The 17791-nt window shown below is 36.2% G+C and overlaps 1 long non-coding RNA gene across 1 annotated transcript; it reads right to left on the bottom strand.

Moving 5' to 3' along the window:
- Positions 1-10116: 10116 nt before the first annotated feature.
- LOC141639676 (uncharacterized) lies at positions 10117-16391 on the bottom strand. Its single transcript, XR_012542626.1, has 3 exons — positions 16247-16391; positions 14745-14823; positions 10117-10202 (listed from the first exon to the last, which is right to left on the bottom strand). It is a non-coding gene; the product is annotated as an uncharacterized LOC141639676 (long non-coding RNA).
- Positions 16392-17791: the final 1400 nt, after the last annotated feature.

Genomic DNA, 17791 nt, shown 5'->3' with positions numbered 1-17791 from the left:
TAAGTCTCATTCATGGAACGGAATTGCTCTTGTCGTGCACACAAGAACGCTAACTTTCCAAGTCAGAGACAAATTTAAAACAAAAACTATTCGCCGACAAGCGTAGAACAAGTTATCAAACGTTTCCAATAACTAGTTCTATCATCCGATCAACGAAAGTAACACATTATCAATCCCTAAACACTTAACAAACAACAAGCACAACATTAACTACTAATGTGACATATATTCGTCGAGTAACTCGGAATAGTTACCTTAAGCTAGCAAAGAGACAAGCAATAATAAGTTGGATAAAATTCTTTTAATTGCTATTTTGAATTTAATTACATCATTTAACGATTTATATATATATGCTTAGCTAATTAATTAATTTATTCATAATTCGATACGTTAATTTTAATAATCATTAATAAGTTTATTTAAAGTTAGTTCGAATTTATTGAAGTTAGTTCGGGTTTATTTATTTAATAATTTCCGTTTCTTTACGAGTCCTTATGAAGTTGTTTTAAGTGAACCCGAGATGGATTTTGGGAACAAAACCGTCCAATTAGCTAATTTGAGCTTATTTCACTAAATTAGTAATTTTTATTAATATCCGTTAGTTTTGTAAAAATCGCTAATAATTCCGATTCAAGCTGATATTGTATTATTTACGTTAACTAGCTGAGTTTATTTTATTTTCACTCATTAAATTTATTTATTATTAATTCCGTTTTATTATTGAAACTTTTACTAAAAACCGATTTTATTAACTCGAGGCGATTTTAAAAACGAGCGAAATTACTTAACGATGAAGTAACGTACGTATAATTAATAGCTAGCAAGCTAGCTGGTGTCTCATTATTATTATTATTATTATTTTATTGTTGTTGTTGTACCCCGACCCTACCCTCCTTCTTTTCCCTTCCTTTTCGTGAATCACCAGCAACAACAAAACAATAGCAATTGTTTCATCAACCAAAAACGACATCAACATCCACCATTTTCGTCACTTCAAACCTCAGTTTTTCCGTAGAATTTACGTATATAATTCCTTTCTCAATTGACTGACATCGAATCAGTCAAAGGGATTACGGATTTAATTATTATTGAAACGAGTCAAAACCGACTCGTAAAAATCCCGACTAAAAATCCCGCACTTTCCTTTTCTCCTTTCCTTTCTCCTTTCACGCGCACCACCCCTTCCCCTTATTCTTTTTTTCTGATTTCCTCTATCTCCTTCTTCTTCCTTAAGTTCCAAACTCCATTTTTATATAAAAACTCAAGCAAAATCGTCACAATTTCTTCGTTACTAGTCCGTTTTTCGCATAATTTACCTTTCCGGAATCCCCTCGCCACGATCTACAACTTAGTATGTTCTAATTTCAGTTTTCATTAAGTTGTTTTAAGACCAAATTTCGGAATTTTCGGTTTATATGCTTATTTTTGTGTTTTAATTGTTTATTTAGGTGAAGAATTGGAGGACGAGTTCGGGGACTCGTATATTGTAGAGGATAGCGGCTAGTGTCGTTAGGGTTTGGGTTTTCAAGGTGTTAATTGCTCTGATACCAACTGTGACACCCTCACTTATCGCGGAAAAGTAAACACGTAATTCTACAGAAAAACTGACAGGATATGTTTGTAATAGGTTCAATTGGGTAAAAACTGTAATTTTAAAACTTGAACTGTTATAAAGATATCCAAAAGGGAAGGTGTCAAACATGCAAGGTCCAAAATAAATCTCAAGAATGAAACATCGCTAAAGTCGCGAAAAGAAAGTTATACAAACCAAATATGAGAAAGGGAGACATATGTCCCTAAAATGTATGTGACATAAAAAGGGGTTTAAGGGTCGCAATAAAGTAAAACCAGTCTAGGTCCCAAGGTTACTTTGCTCGCTAGCTCGTCCATGTACCCCATATATGCATCACCTACACATCATTCGCATTTTATACAAATACGAAAGCCACGATCAGTGGGGAGTAACTCCGAGTCCTCCCAAATACGAAATGTCATAATTAATATAACATGTAAACATAAGAATATGAATATGAATAACACATAGCCTTAGCATATAGATGCTAGACAATCGTGCTTATCATGTGAACAACAATATAACAACACATAGTCCTAGCATGTGAATACTAGACTGACTCATACTACACTATCATGTGAATCACATAACATCCAGGAATCCAAACTCTATCAACCATAGCCGGTTTGCATCTCACCTTCTATGATTCATAGAATCACCATACAAGAAAGGGCAATATATCAAAGACAGGCATAAGTTCTTAGTACGGTCAATAGTCACTTTGTAACTCAAGTCTATACCACGAGGTAGGGAAGGTAATCGAACCGGTATCTTGCTCAGTGATTACTATTAAGAAAACATGGCCAAGAGACAACACAACCCTAGCCTAAAATCTGCGCAGACCTAGACATGCGGATACACACCACCGCACCCAAGACCCACAACTTTTTTTAAAACAAAGTGGAGTGAGTACCCTAAGGACACCACCGAAGGGTTGGCTAGTACTTAAGCTGACCCCATACTATCAAAATAAGTACCTGAGGTCATGCCCCAACTTGGATAAACATCCACTAGTCAGGAACACAAAGGCTATCAAGCAGTGAACATATACTCGTCAGAGACTACAAAGACCTATCTATGATGAAGGCCGAAATACTTATCTAGGACCTAGTCACAGCTAGTCCCAACTTGAATACTTTAGCCCACACCACACAAGACTCACCACACAAGTCAAGTAAGACACCCACTTAACCTTAAGAGGGCAAAAAGTCCTACTTACCAACCTAAATTCTAACATTCTATCATGTGAAAGGCTATCTAAATGTCTATTTACAGCATACAATCCAACAGAATCCTCAATACTAATTTCTAATTCTAACAATAGTAATCATATTAAAGGCTTCAGGGAATCTAGGGCCATTTCTACAATACAAGACACTATTAAATTCAATAAGCTATACATGTGAACTAAAGCTTGATAAATGGCCTAAAACAAGAAAAAGGCCGATTATCTAAATCATTCAACCGAATTTTTACCCGCAACCCCACTGCGGCAGTGCGGTCAAATTGCGGTGACCAATCACTCAATTAACTGACATCGCATCAGTCAAAGGGACTAAGGCTCAGTTTTCGGCACAATCAACAAAATATTACAATTATCACCATAAAATTCATTTGAGCCTATTAATTACAATTTTATTTTGTAAACGATCCTAACATTATTCATTCACCTAAACACTTATCAAACAACAGGCACACATTAACTACTAATGTGACATTTATTCGTCGAGTAACTCGGAATAGTTACCTTAAGCTAGCAAAGAGACAAGCAATAAACTTGAGAAAGCTTCTAAATCCCAAAATTACTCTTCATCTTCAACCACATATGAGTCATTTGATATAATTATATTTCCGACTCATATTTTATATAATGATAATTCGTTAATATCGTCCTTTCACATAATTATTTTATCATGTGAAAGGCTATATAAATGTCTATTCAGCAAACAATCCAACAATATCCTCAATATCAATAATAATCCAAACTCCAGCTAACTGTTAATTTCATAATTCATGAGAACAAGCTAAAATGGGAAAGAGGCAACAAGACTAAGCATAAGGCATCCAAAGCATCCAACAACCAACATGTGAAATGATAATTACAAATATCAAGGCATAACATAAAACCTCCAATAACAACTAATCTCACCTCAAAGACAAACCCTCGACCCGAGTCCCGCGACGGGTCATCGGTCAAATCGAGGCTGACTGGTTTAAACCTAGCTTGACCAAACTCGTTCGGTCAATCTGGCCCAACTCAGAGTCTTGGCCTACTTTGGCCCAAATCACAAATTTTATCGCAATATTATTCTCATGCTATTTCCAATTTCTATCATATGAAAAACGAAAGTAACACGGTATCAATCACCTAAACACTTAACAAACAACAGGCACACATTAACTACTAATGTGACATTAATTCGTCGAGTAACTCGGAATAGTTACCTTAAGCAACATGTCAGGGTGTGAGACTAAAAGAGTCGAATCATAAAGATAACTAGTTAACAACTAGTAAGAGATATTAGAATTAGGGAGGTATTCAAGACAAGGAAATAACGAGTAAACTTTTATTATTTCCGTTAGTTTTGTAAAAATCGCTAATAAACTACAATATCCGTTAGTTTTGTAAAAATCGCTAATAATTCCGATTCAACTCTTGGGGATCAAAGTTAAAATCAAAATAAGAGAAAGGTAATCAGAGTGGCGCAGCGGAAGCGTGGTGGGCCCATAACCCACAGGTCCCAAGATCGAAACCTGGCTCTGATACCAACTGTGACACCCTCATTTATCGCGAAAAAGTAAACACGTAATTCTAGAATAAAACTGCATGGATATGTTTGTAATAGGTTCATTATAGTAAAAACCTGTAATTTTTAAAACCTGAACCTGTTATAAAGATATCCAAAAGGGAAGGTGTCAAACATGCAAGGTCCAAAATAAATCTCATGAATGAAACATCGCTAAAGTCGCGAAACAAAGTTATACAAACCAAATATGAGAAAGGGAGACATATGTCCCTAAAATGTATGTGACATAAAAAGGGTTTAAGGGTCACAATGAAATAAAACCAGTCTAGGTCCCAAGGTTACTTTGCTCGCTAGCTCGTCCATGTACCCCATATATGCATCACCTACCTGTCATTCGCATTTTATACAAATACGAAAGCCACAGTCAGTGGGGAGTAACTCCGAGTTCTCCCAGCCACGAAATGTCATAATTAATATAACATGTAAACATAAGAATATGAATACGAATCACACATAGCCTTAGCATATAGATGCTAGACAATCGTGCTTATCATGTGAACAACAATATAACAACACATAGTCCTAGCATGTGAATACTAGACCGACTCATACTACACTATCTTGTGAATCACATAACATCCAGGAATCCAAACTCTATCAACCATAGACGGCTTGCATCTCACCTTCTATGATTCATAGAATCACCATACAAGAAACGACAATATATCAAAGACATGCATAAGTTCTTAGTCCCGTCAATAGTCACTTTGTAACTCGAGTCTATACCACGAGGTAGGGAAGGTAATCGAACCGGTATCTTGGCTCAGCGGTTACTATTAAGAAAACATGGCCAAGAGACAACACAACCCTAGCCTAAAATCTGCGCAGACCTAGACATGCGGATACACACCACCGCACCCAAGACCCACAACTTTTTTTTAAAACAAAGTGAAGTGAGTACCCTAAGGACACCACCGAAGGGTTGGCTAGTACTTAAGTTGACCCCATACTATCAAAATTAGTACCTGAGGTCATGCCCCAACTTGGATATAAATCCACTAGTCAGGAACACAAAGGCTATCAAGCAGTGAACATATACTCGTCAGAGACTATAAAGACCTATCTATGATGAAGGCCGAAATACTCACCTAGGACCTAGTCACAGCTAGTCCCAGCTTGAATACTTTAGCCCACACCACACAAGACTCACCACACAAGTCAATTAAGACACCCACTTAACCATAAGAGGGCAAAAAGTCCTACTTACCAACATAAATTCTAATATTCTATCATGTGAAAGGCTATATAAAAGTCTAATCAGCAGATAAACCAACAGAATCCTCAATACCAATTTCCAATTCTAACAACATTAACCAATTAAAGGCTTCGGGGAATCTAGGGCCGTTTTTACAATATAAGAAGCTACTTAAATCAACTAATTACACATGTGAGATAAAAATATAATGAATGGCCTAAAACAAGAAAAAGGCCGATTATCCAATTCATTTAAAATTTCATCCAACCGAATTGTTACCCGCAACCCCAGCCCTGCGACAGGTACGGGTTAAATTGCGGCTGACCAATCACTCAATTGACTGACATCGAATCAGTCAAAGGGATTAAGGCTCAACTTACTAGCTACCAATCACCCAAGACATTTATTTACCTTTCCGGAATCCCCTCGCCACGATCTACAACTTAGTATGTTCTAATTTCAATTTTCATTAAGTTGTTTTAAGACCAATTTTCGGTATTTTCGGTTTTGGTGCTTATTTTTGTGTTTTAATTGTTTATTTAGGTGAAGAATTGGAAGACGAGTTCGGGGACTCGTATATTGTAGAGGATAGCGGCTAGTTGTGGTTAGGGTTTCGGTTTTGAGGTGCTAATTGCTCATTTTCTAGCTTAAGGTAACATATTTCGAGTTACTCGACGAAAGATCGTCACATGTTTTTGATTTTTGTATGTTTGGTGATTTTTACTTGAGTAGTAGTTTTCACATGATAAATTTGTTGTATGCATGTTTAATTTGTGCCTTTTGTTAGTTTAAATTATTAATGTTGAATTGGGGACGATTAATTAATTTTCAGACGGTCTCTTACTAAACAAAAATGGAAAAATAAGGTGGTGTAGGGGGACGGGCAGCAGGCCGGGCAGGCCGTGGCAGGCCCACTGCCACGCTAGCCCACGGATGCCCGGGTTGGTCCGTGCTTGTTTTGCGGTTTTCGTACAATATTGGTCATTTTAGGTTGAGTAATGTTATAACTAATATAAGTAACAAAGGGGTAGTATTTTGAATTGATTCATACTAGTAATAAAAAGTATGTTAATGATAAAACTATGCTTATGTTAATAGTTATCACATGTTAGGATAGTTTACAAAATGAATTTGTAAATAATAGGCTCAAAATGAATTTTATAGCGATAATTGTAATGTTTTGTTGATTGTGCTGAAAAACCGAGCCTTAGTCCCTTTGACCGATGCGATGTCATTAATTGAGTGATTGGTCACCGCAATTTGACCCGCACTGCCGGGTCAGGGTTGCGGGTAAAAATTCGGTTGAATGATTTAGATAATCGGCCTTTTTCTTGTTTTAGGCCATTTATCAAGCTTTAGTTCACATGTATAGCTTATTGAATTTAATAGCTTCTTATTTTGTAGTAATAGCCCAAGTTTCCCCTAAAGCCTTAAATATTGTTAGAATTGCTAGGATTGGAAATTATTATTGAGTACTTATTGAGGAACTGTTGGATTGTATGCTGTATATAGCCTTTCACATGATAGAATATTAGATTTTGTGTTGGTAAGTAGGACTTTTTGCCCTCTTATGGTTAAGTGGGTGTCTTAAATGACTTGTGTGGTGAGTCTTGTGTGGTGTGGGCTAAAGTATTCAAGCTGGGACTAGCTGGGACTAGGTCCTAGGTGAGTATTTCGGCCTTCATCATAGAGAGGTCTTTATAGTCTCTGACGAGTATATGTTCACTGCTTGATAGCCTTTGTGTTCCTGACTAGTGGATTTATATCCAAGTTGGGGCATGACCTCAGGTACTTATTTTGATAGTATGGGGTCAGCTTAAGTACTAGCCAACCCTTCGGTGGTGTCCTTAGGGTACTCACTCCACTTTGTTTTAAAAAAAGTTGTGGGTCTTGGATGCGGTGGTGTGTATCCGCATGTCTAGGTCTGCGCAGATTTTAGGCTAGGGTTGTGTTGTCTCTTGGCCATGTTTTCTTAATAGTAACCGCTGAGCCAAGATACCGGTTCGATTACCTTCCCTACCTCGTGGTATAGACTCGAGTTACAAAGTAACTATTGACGGTGCTAAGAACTTATGCCTGTCTTTGATATATTGCCCTTTCTTGTTTGATGATTCTATGAATCATAGAAGGTGAGATGCAAGCCGGCTATGGTTGATAGAGTTTGGATTACAATTTGTTAAATGTTTCACATGTTAGTCTAGTTTGGTCAGTTTAGGGCTCATATGTTAGAATAATTGATAATTGAATTCTTTATCATCTTGTTTACATGTTTTACTACATGTACATTATTTTTGACGATTCGTGGCTGGGAGGGCTCGAAGTTACTCCCCACTGAATTGTGGCTTTCGTGTTTGTATAAAATGCGATTGACAGGTTGTTGATGCTTAGTTGGGGTCACAGACGAGCTAGTGAGCAAAGAACCTTGGACCTAGTTTGGCTTTCTTTTGTAGAAACCTTTTACACTTTTGGTTTTGTATATAATTTGAAGGGACATATGTCTCCCTTTTCTATTTTGGGTTGTATCATTTTGTATTTTCTTCCTTTCGCAGTGTAAGTAAGTTAGATAGTTAGCAAATGCAGGTTTTGGGCACCCGCTTCTGGGAATGTTGGACTTCTTGAGTTGGATTGGTTGTGAATGGTTTAGTTAGGAAAATTTTTGAAATTGCAGGTTTTATCTAGTTGAACCATTTACAAACATATCCTACCAGTTTTTCCGTAGAATTTACGTATATAATTAAGGCTAATTTTACTTGTTACACCCTCAAGTATTGCGGAAAAGTAAACACGTAATTCTAGAATAAAACTGCATGGATATGTTTGTAATAGGTTCATTTGGGTAAAAACCTGTAATTTTTAAAATCAAAACCTGTTATAAAGATATCCAAATTGGAAGGTGTCAAACATACAAGGTCTAACTAGAAGTTTCATAACCTGACCATCGCTAAAGTCGCGAATAGCAAATTATACAACCAAATGTAAAGAGGGAGACATATGTCCCTAAAATGTATGTGACATAAAAAGGGTTTAAGGGTCACCATAAAATAAAACCAGTCTAGGTCCCAAGGTTACTTTGCTCGCTAGCTCGTCCATGTACCCCATATATGCATCACCTACATCGTCATTCGCATTTTATACAAATACGAAAGCCACGGTCAAATGGGGGAGTAACTCCGAGTTCTCCCAGCCACGAAATGTCATAATTAATATAACATGTAAACATAAGAATATGAATATGAATCACACACTGCCTTAGCATATAGATGCTAAGGCAATCGTGCTTATCATGTGAACAACAATATAACGCCACATAGTCCTAGCATGTGAATACAAGACCGACTCATACTACACTATCATGTGAATCACATAACATCCAGGAATCCAAACTCTATCAACCATAGCCGGCTTGCATCTCACCTTCTATGATTCATAGAATCATCAAACAAGAAAGGGCAATATATCAAAGACAGGCATAAGTTCTTAGTACCGTCAATAGTCACTTTGTAACTCGAGTCTATACCACGAGGTAGGGAAGGTAATCGAACCGGTATCTTGGCTCAGCGGTTACTATTAAGAAAACATGGCCAAGAGACAACACAACCCTAGCCTAAAATCTGCTCAGACCTAGACATGCGGATACACACCACCGCACCCAAGACCCACAACCTTTTGTTTAAAACAAAGTGAAGTGAGTACCCTAAGGACACCACCGAAGGGTTGGCTAGTACTTAAGCTGACCCCATACTATCAAAATAAGTAACGAGGTCATGCCCCAACTTGGATATAAATCCACTAGTCAGGAACACAAAGGCTATCAAGCAGTGAACATATACTCGTCAGAGACTATAAAGACCTATCTATGATGAAGGCCGAAGTACTCACCTAGGACCTAGTCCCTGCTACTCCCAGCTTGAATACTTTAGCCCACACCACATAAGACAAATAGGACACCCACTTAACCATAAGAGGGCAAAGAGTCCAACTTACCAACATAAATGCTAACATTCTATCATGTGAAAGGCTATATAAATGTCTATTCAGCAGACAATCCAACAATATCCTCAATATCAACAATAATCCAAATTTCAGTTAACCGTTAATCTCATAATTCATGAGAACAAGCTAAAATGGCAACAAGACAAGAAGACTGGAGTATAAGGCAACCAATTCATCCAACAACCAACATGTGAAATGATAATTACAAATATCAAGGCATAACATAAAACCTCCAATAACAACTAATCTCACCTCAAAGACAAACCCTCGACCCGAGTCCCGCGACGGGTCATCGGTCAAATCGAGGTCGATCGGTTTAAACCTAGCTTGACCAAACTCGTTCGGTCAATCTGGCCCAGCTCAGAGTCTTGGCCTACTTTGGCCCAAATTACAAAATTTATCGCAATATTATTCTCATGCTATTTCTAATTTCTATCATGTGAAAGACGAAAGTAACACATTATCAATCACCTAATCACTTAACAAACAACAGGCACACATTAACTACTAATGTGACATTAACTCGTCGAGTAACTCGGAATAGTTACCTTAAGCTAGCAAAGAGACAAGCAATAACTTGAGAAAGCTTCTAAAACCCAAAATTACTCTTCCTCTTCAACCACATATGAGCCACCTAAAAAATAATTATGTGAAAGGACGATATTAACGAATTATCTTTATATAAAATATGAGACGGAAATTAATTTAAATCAAAACATGTAAATCATATTCATTAGCTACTGTCTTATGTTCATAAACCATTATGAACCTCCCTTTTGACAGGCATACCAAGAAAATTTTCACAACTTTTACGCCCTAGAAACAGTCCCATAAAGCACCATTTTATCCGTTCCAAAATCGAGCCCAAACCAGCCTGTCACGGCTCCCAAAACCGAGGCCAAAACAGCCCACTCGGCCTCCATTTCGATCGTCCCAAAACAATCAAAGTCCTGCACAAAATCGGTATCAAAACAGAGTTCAATCAATCCTAAACCAGTCCTAAACCGAGTCAAACAAAATCCCAAAATGTCCCAAAGTACCCAGCAAAGCGGACTCAAAACAAATCTAATTTATCGCACAATACCACAACTAAACAAGATCCCAAATAGCATCCCAAAACGATCTCTATATGTCAAGATCACCGTCTCAAATATACCACTTACTAGCTAGCATCCCAAATGATCCCTAGAGGTCGATACACCGTCTCAATCATCTCCACATATCGGATACACCGCCTCAACTATACAACTGACTAATTAACATCCATAATGATCCCTATATATAATTATACACCGTCTCAACTATAAAACAGACTAACCAGCTTTCAAAATACACATATTTAACAAGTAATACTGAGTAACCTATCATTATTACCTTTTTCCGATTGAACTAATCATTTATGACTAACAATTATTCTACCGGACCGCCTATTTAGTACATACAATCGTCTTATAATAAACAAAGCTAAAAAAAAATATAAATTGGGTTTGTAAAAATACATAACGAAATGAATTTTACTTACAACGGATTGACGAAAACGACGAAAGGAGCGCTATGGAACAAAAATAGTTGAAAACGGATAAGGAACGGCACCGACGTCGATCAACAGATCAAATTTGAAAAGGAAATAAGAATTTGCGGAAGAAGAAACAAAAAGAACGAAGAAGAAGAAAAGTTGACGTGAGAAATTAGAAATGAGACAAAGAACTTTAGCTTAGCTGCTATTTATTATACGTACGTTTCTTCGTCGTTAAGAAACTTCGATCGTTATTAAAATCGTTCGAGTTAAATTTAACCGATTTAAGTAAAAGTTTCAATAATAAAACGGAATCAATAATAAATAAATTTAATGAGTGAAAATAAAATAAACTCAAATAGTTAACGTAAATAATACAATATCGCTTGAATCGGAATTATTAGCGATTTTTACGAAACTAACGGATATTAATAAAAATTGCTATTTTAGTGAAATAAGCTCAAAATAGCTAATTGGACGGTTTTGTTCCCAAAATCCATCTAGGGTTCACTTAAAACAACTTTCGTAAGGACTCGTAAAGAAACGGAAATTATTAAATAAATAAACTCGAACTAACTTTAAATAAACTTATTAATGATTATTAAAATTAACGTATCGAATTATGATGAAATTAATTAATTAGCTAAGCATATATATATAAATCGTTAAATGATGTAATTAAATTCAAAATAGCAATTAACAGAATTTTATCCAACTTAATAAAATACGGGGTGTTACAATCACCCCATCTTTTTTAAAAAGTTTCGTCCTCGAAACTTGAAAGTAGAAATGGAAGGTTATGAAAATAAAACTGGAATTTTTGAAATTGGTAACCCAAAATATTAAAAGGTTGCAAATAGTAAGAATTAAAATTCTTTCAAAGTTTCAAATAAAATTTTCTGTCAGAACCAGATTCTCATCAAAGGAACGGAAGTGCTCTCGTTGCGCATTCAAGAACATCACATTCCAAATCCAAGATAAGGTCAAAGGCAAATCATTTGTATAAATCGAAAATCAAAATACTTTCAGAAACATTAATGAAAAGTTTTCAAATGTATAAGTCTCATTCATGGAACGAAATTGCTCTTGTCGTGCACACAAGAGCGCTAACTTTCCAAGTCAAAGACAAATTTAAAACCGAAAATCACTCGTCGACAAGAGTAGAACAAGTTATTAAACAGTTCTAATAACGAGTTCTAACATCCGATCAACGTTAAAATCAAAAGAAAAGGTAATTTACCCAAATTTTCTTTTGCAAAAAGCCAAAATAGAAATAAAGGTTTCACTTTTAAACCCAATTGGGGGTCAAATCCCTGAAAATGTAACATTAAACTTTGACAAAGAAGTCATAAATAGATCAAAGTTAACAGAAATTGGATAAAATTTAAAAAAATCTCAGGTTTAGCAACTCAAAACTATGATAAAGAAGTCTATACTCAAAGAGCAATTAGAGAATTAAATCGAATTTTCATTTTCAAATCTTTAAAATAGGTTAGGTTTGCAGAAGTGACATAAACTTAAAAAAAAATTGAATCGAAACTGGTAGCTTGAAAGTTTAGAAGTTGTACAAAAAGGAAAGTAACTTAGATAGCATAAAAACAAAGTATGTTAAGAGTGCTCAAACTTAACCAACAAAAGAGCTATAATGACTTTCATAGGGTAAAAATTGAAGTCAAAATTACAAGGATGTTAAAGATAGAGTTCCACAAGATACGAGTGTCAAACTTAAAGGAGGAGCAAGATGAAGTGAGGAAATGAGGTATGAACGGTAACGCTTATGATCAAGGAGAAAGGGAAATTAGCCAACAAGGGAACGCCAGACACTCTTATCTCAAACAACAACATCACTCAAAACGGTTCCGAAAACTTCCTAACAACAAAACTCATAACCACATCACTCTCAAGGGTTTCCTCAATCGCTTATGTTACCTCATCCTAATCTATTCCCTGAAACAAGGTACTCCACTATAAGTGTGATCTCATCGCTCCAAATCCTCAAACGTCCAGAAACAACTTTCACAAGCCTAAGGTCAAGGCTTCCAACAAAGCTATATTCGTATCCAACTAGTGACAACTATAAGTTCCTTAAAAAAAAATAAACCTTCAATCAAGAATCCCAATACCAAGCTCCAAACTCCAAGAGAAGGTTCCTCAAATATTCCACAAGGTTCTCATTTCAAAACAAGGTAGTAACATACCAACCCCAAAATCTGAAAAATCAATAGGATCTCAAGTTTCTCTATCCTTTTACTTATCAAGGATTCCCAAAAGCGGAACTACACCCGACTACACTCGCTACGACATCATCCCATCATCTCAAGTACTCAATGCGACCTCAAGGTCTATAAAACTATAGGGTTAACAAATTCTTCTCAATACTAAATCTCTCTCAACTCAAGAACTCTCAAGAGCCAACTAATAATCCCACATTAGCTTTTCTCATATGGTCATACCCATTATCAAACTCTCATGTCCAAAGTGATTATGGAAGCCAATCACAACTCGACTTACTTAGTCAAGGAACTAGGTATAAGAATCACTAAGTATGTCTCATCACCTTACCTAAGTCTTTCTAACATCACGACTTCTCAAAGCCAGGGTTAAGGGTCAGACACAAACAATCTCCTCAAAAGTCGAATTTTCCCACCCAGGTCAACATTCCTCACAAGAAAGAGTACTATCAAATGGCGTTAAGGGAGGATAAGCAAGGAACAAAAGACAAGTTAGGAGTACAAGCGTAGCTTTTAAAGTAAAACTGAAGGGAGTTTAGAAGGAGGATAAGCACCAAGAGATTAAGAATAAGGCGAGATATAAAAAGAACGAGAAACATCTTCAAGGAAGTAGAAGCATTCTTCAAAGGTTGAACAATCTTCAATCCTCAGCAATAGGCACTAAATCTTGATCTTCTTAAAATATAAGTGTCCTTTCAATGGAACGGAGATACTCTTGGCGATCACTCAAGAACATCAATATTCCAATTCAAAGACATAAAAATACATTTTTACACCAACAAATGATAAAACTAATTATCAGACGTCTCCAATAACAAGCTTTAACACTAATTGACGTTAAAACCAGTGAAAAACATTAAAATATTTTCAAAACCTTTAGTTCAAATTTTTTTTTTTATAATAAGGGTAATAACTCCATTAGCTATAGATAAGCTCACGGTCATTGATCTAAGAACGCAACAATTATTAAATGACAATCAACAAACAAGTTAGTACCTAACAAAGAGCAAACACAAAGAGACTACAACATAAGGTCCTAAATCTACCCATCTTACCCATCTCTCAAGTTTATTATTTTAAGGTCAAGTTATTTATATTGGGGTGCACAAACGTGCGTCGGGAGAAAATATGCTCTGATACCAACTTGTTACACCCTCAAGTATTGCGGAAAAGTAAACACGTAATTCTAGAATAAAACTGCATGGATATGTTTGTAATAGATTCATTTGGGTAAAAACCTGTAATTTTTAAAATCAAAACCTGTTATAAAGATATCCAAATTGGAAGGTGTCAAACATACAAGGTCTAACTAGAAGTTTCATAACCTGACCATCGCTAAAGTCGCGAATAGCAAATTATACAACCAAATGTAAAGAGGGAGACATATGTCCCTAAAATGTATGTGACATAAAAAGGGTTTAAGGGTCACCATAAAATAAAACCAGTCTAGGTCCCAAGGTTACTTTGCTCGCTAGCTCGTCCATGTACCCCATATATGCATCACCTACCTGTCATTCGCATTTTATACAAATACGAAAGCCACAGTCAGTGGGGAGTAACTCCGAGTTCTCCCAGCCACGAAATGTCATAATTAATATAACATGTAAACATAAGAATATGAATATGAATCACACATTGCCTTAGCATATAGATGCTAAGGCAATCGTGCTTATCATGTGAACAACAATATAACGCCACATAGTCCTAGCATGTGAATACTAGACCGACTCATACTACACTATCATGTGAATCACATAACATCCAGGAATCCAAACTCTATCAACCATAGCCGGCTTGCATCTCACCTTCTATGATTCATAGAATCATCAAACAAGAAAGGGCAATATATCAAAGACAGGCATAAGTTCTTGGTACCGTCAATAGTCACTTTGTAACTCGAGTCTATACCACGAGGTAGGGAAGGTAATCGAACCGGTATCTTGGCTCAGCGGTTACTATTAAGAAAACATGGCCAAGAGACAACACAACCCTAGCCTAAAATCACAAGACCTAGACATGCGGATACACACCACCGCACCCAAGACCCACAACTTTTTTTTTTAACAAAGTGAAGTGAGTACCCTAAGGACACCACCGAAGGGTTGGCTAGTACTTAAGCTGACCCCATACTATCAAAATAAGTACCTGAGGTCATGCCCCAACTTGGATATAAATCCACTAGTCAGGAACACAAAGGCTATCAAGCAATGAACATATACTCGTCAGAGACTATAAAGACCTATCTATGATGAAGGCCGAAGTACTCACCTAGGACCTAGTCCCTACTAGTCCCAGCTTGAATACTTTAGCCCACACCACACAAGACAAATAGGACACCCACTTAACCATAAGAGGGCAAAGAGTCGAACTTACCAACATAAATGCTAACATTCTATCATGTGAAAGGCTATATAAATGTCTATTCAAAGAGACAATCCAACAATATCCTCAATATCAACAATAATCCAAATTCCAGTTAACCGTTAATCTCATAATTCATGAGAACAAGCTAAAATGGCAACAAGACAAGAAGACTGAAGTATAAGGCAACCAATTCATCCAACAACCAACATGTGAAATGATAATTACAAATATCAAGGCATAACATAAAACCTCCAATAACAACTAATCTCACCTCAAAGACAAACCCTCGACCCGAGTCCCGCGACGGGTCATCGGTCAAATCGAGGCTGACTGGTTTAAACCTAGCTTGACCAAACTCGTTCGGTCAATCTGGCCCAGCTCAGAGTCTTGGCCTACTTTGGCCCAAATTACAAAATTTATCGCAATATTATTCTCATGCTATTTCTAATTTCTATCATGTGAAAGACGAAAGTAACACATTATCAATCACCTAATCACTTAACAAACAACGAGCACACATTAACTACTAATGTGACATTAACTCGTCGAGTAACTCGGAATAGTTACCTTAAGCTAGCAAAGAGACAAGCAATAACTTGAGAAAGCTTCTAAAACCCAAAATTACTCTTCCTCTTCAACCACATATGAGCCACCTAAAATAATTATGTGAAAGGACGATATTAACGAATTATCTTTATATAAAATATGAGACGGAAATTAATTTAAATCAAAACATGTAAATCATATTCATTAGCTACTGTCTTATGTTCATAAACCATTATGAACCTCCCTTTTGACAGGCATACCAAGAAAATTTTCACAACTTTTACGCCCTAGAAACAGTCCCATAAAGCACCATTTTATCCGTCCCAAAATCGAGCCCAAACCAAATTGCTGTCACGGCTCCCAAAACCGAGGCCAAAAAAGCCCACACGGCCTCCATTTCGATCTGTCCCAAAACAATCAAAGTCGCACAAAAACTCGGTATCAAAACAGAGTTCAATCAATCCTAAACCAGTCCTAAACCGAGTCAAAACAGTCCCAAAATGTCCCAAAGTACTCGCAGCGGACTCAAAAAAAATCCTAATTTACTGCACAATACCACAACTAAACAAGATCCCAAATAGCATCCCAAAACGATCTCTACATGTCAAGATCCACCGTCTCAAATATACCACTTACTAGCTAGCATCCCAAATGATCCCTAGAGGTCGGTATACACCGTCTCAATCATCTCCACATATCGGTATACACCGTCTCAACTATACAACTGACTAATTAACATCCATAATGATCCCTATATATAATTATACACCGTCTCAACTATAAAACAGACTAACTAGCTTTCAAAATACACATATTTAACAAGTAATACTGAGTAACCTATCATTATTACCTTTTTCCGATTGAACTAATCATTTATGACTAACAATTATTCTACCGACGCGTATTTAGTACATACAACCGTCTTATAATAAACAAAGCTAAAAAAATATAAATTGGGTTTGTAAAAATACATAACGAAAATGAATTTTACTTACAACGGATTGACGAGAACGACGAAAGGAGCGCTATGGAACAAAAATAGTTGAAAACGGATAAGGAACGGCGCGATCATCAACAGATCAAATTTGAAAAGGAAATAAGAATTCGCCAGAAGAAGAAACAAAAAGAACGAAGAAGAAGAAAAGTTGACGTGAGAAATTAGAAATGAGACAAAGAAATTAGCCTGCTATTTATTATACGTACGTTTCTTCGTCGTTAAGAAACTTCGATCGTTATTAAAATCGTTCGAGTTAAATTTAACCGATTTAAGTAAAAGTTTATGTAATAAAACGGAATCAATAATAAATAAATTTAATGAGTGAAAATAAAATAAACTCAAATAGTTAATGTAAATAATACAATATCGCTTGAATCGGAATTATTAGCGATTTTTACGAAACTAACGGATATTAATAAAAATTGCTATTTTAGTGAAATAAGCTCAAAATAGCTAATTGGACGGTTTGTTCCCAAAATCCATCTCGGTTCACTTAAAACAACTTTCGTAAGGACTCGTAAAAGAAACGAAATTATTAAATAAATAAACTCGAACTAACTTTAAATAAA

Source organism: Silene latifolia, unplaced genomic scaffold, assembly GCF_048544455.1.
Source record: "Silene latifolia isolate original U9 population unplaced genomic scaffold, ASM4854445v1 scaffold_526, whole genome shotgun sequence".
In the NCBI taxonomy this organism is placed as follows: Eukaryota; Viridiplantae; Streptophyta; class Magnoliopsida; order Caryophyllales; family Caryophyllaceae; genus Silene; species Silene latifolia.
Note: the sequence above shows the minus strand (reverse complement) of the source record. Positions and strands in the feature narration are given on the sequence as shown.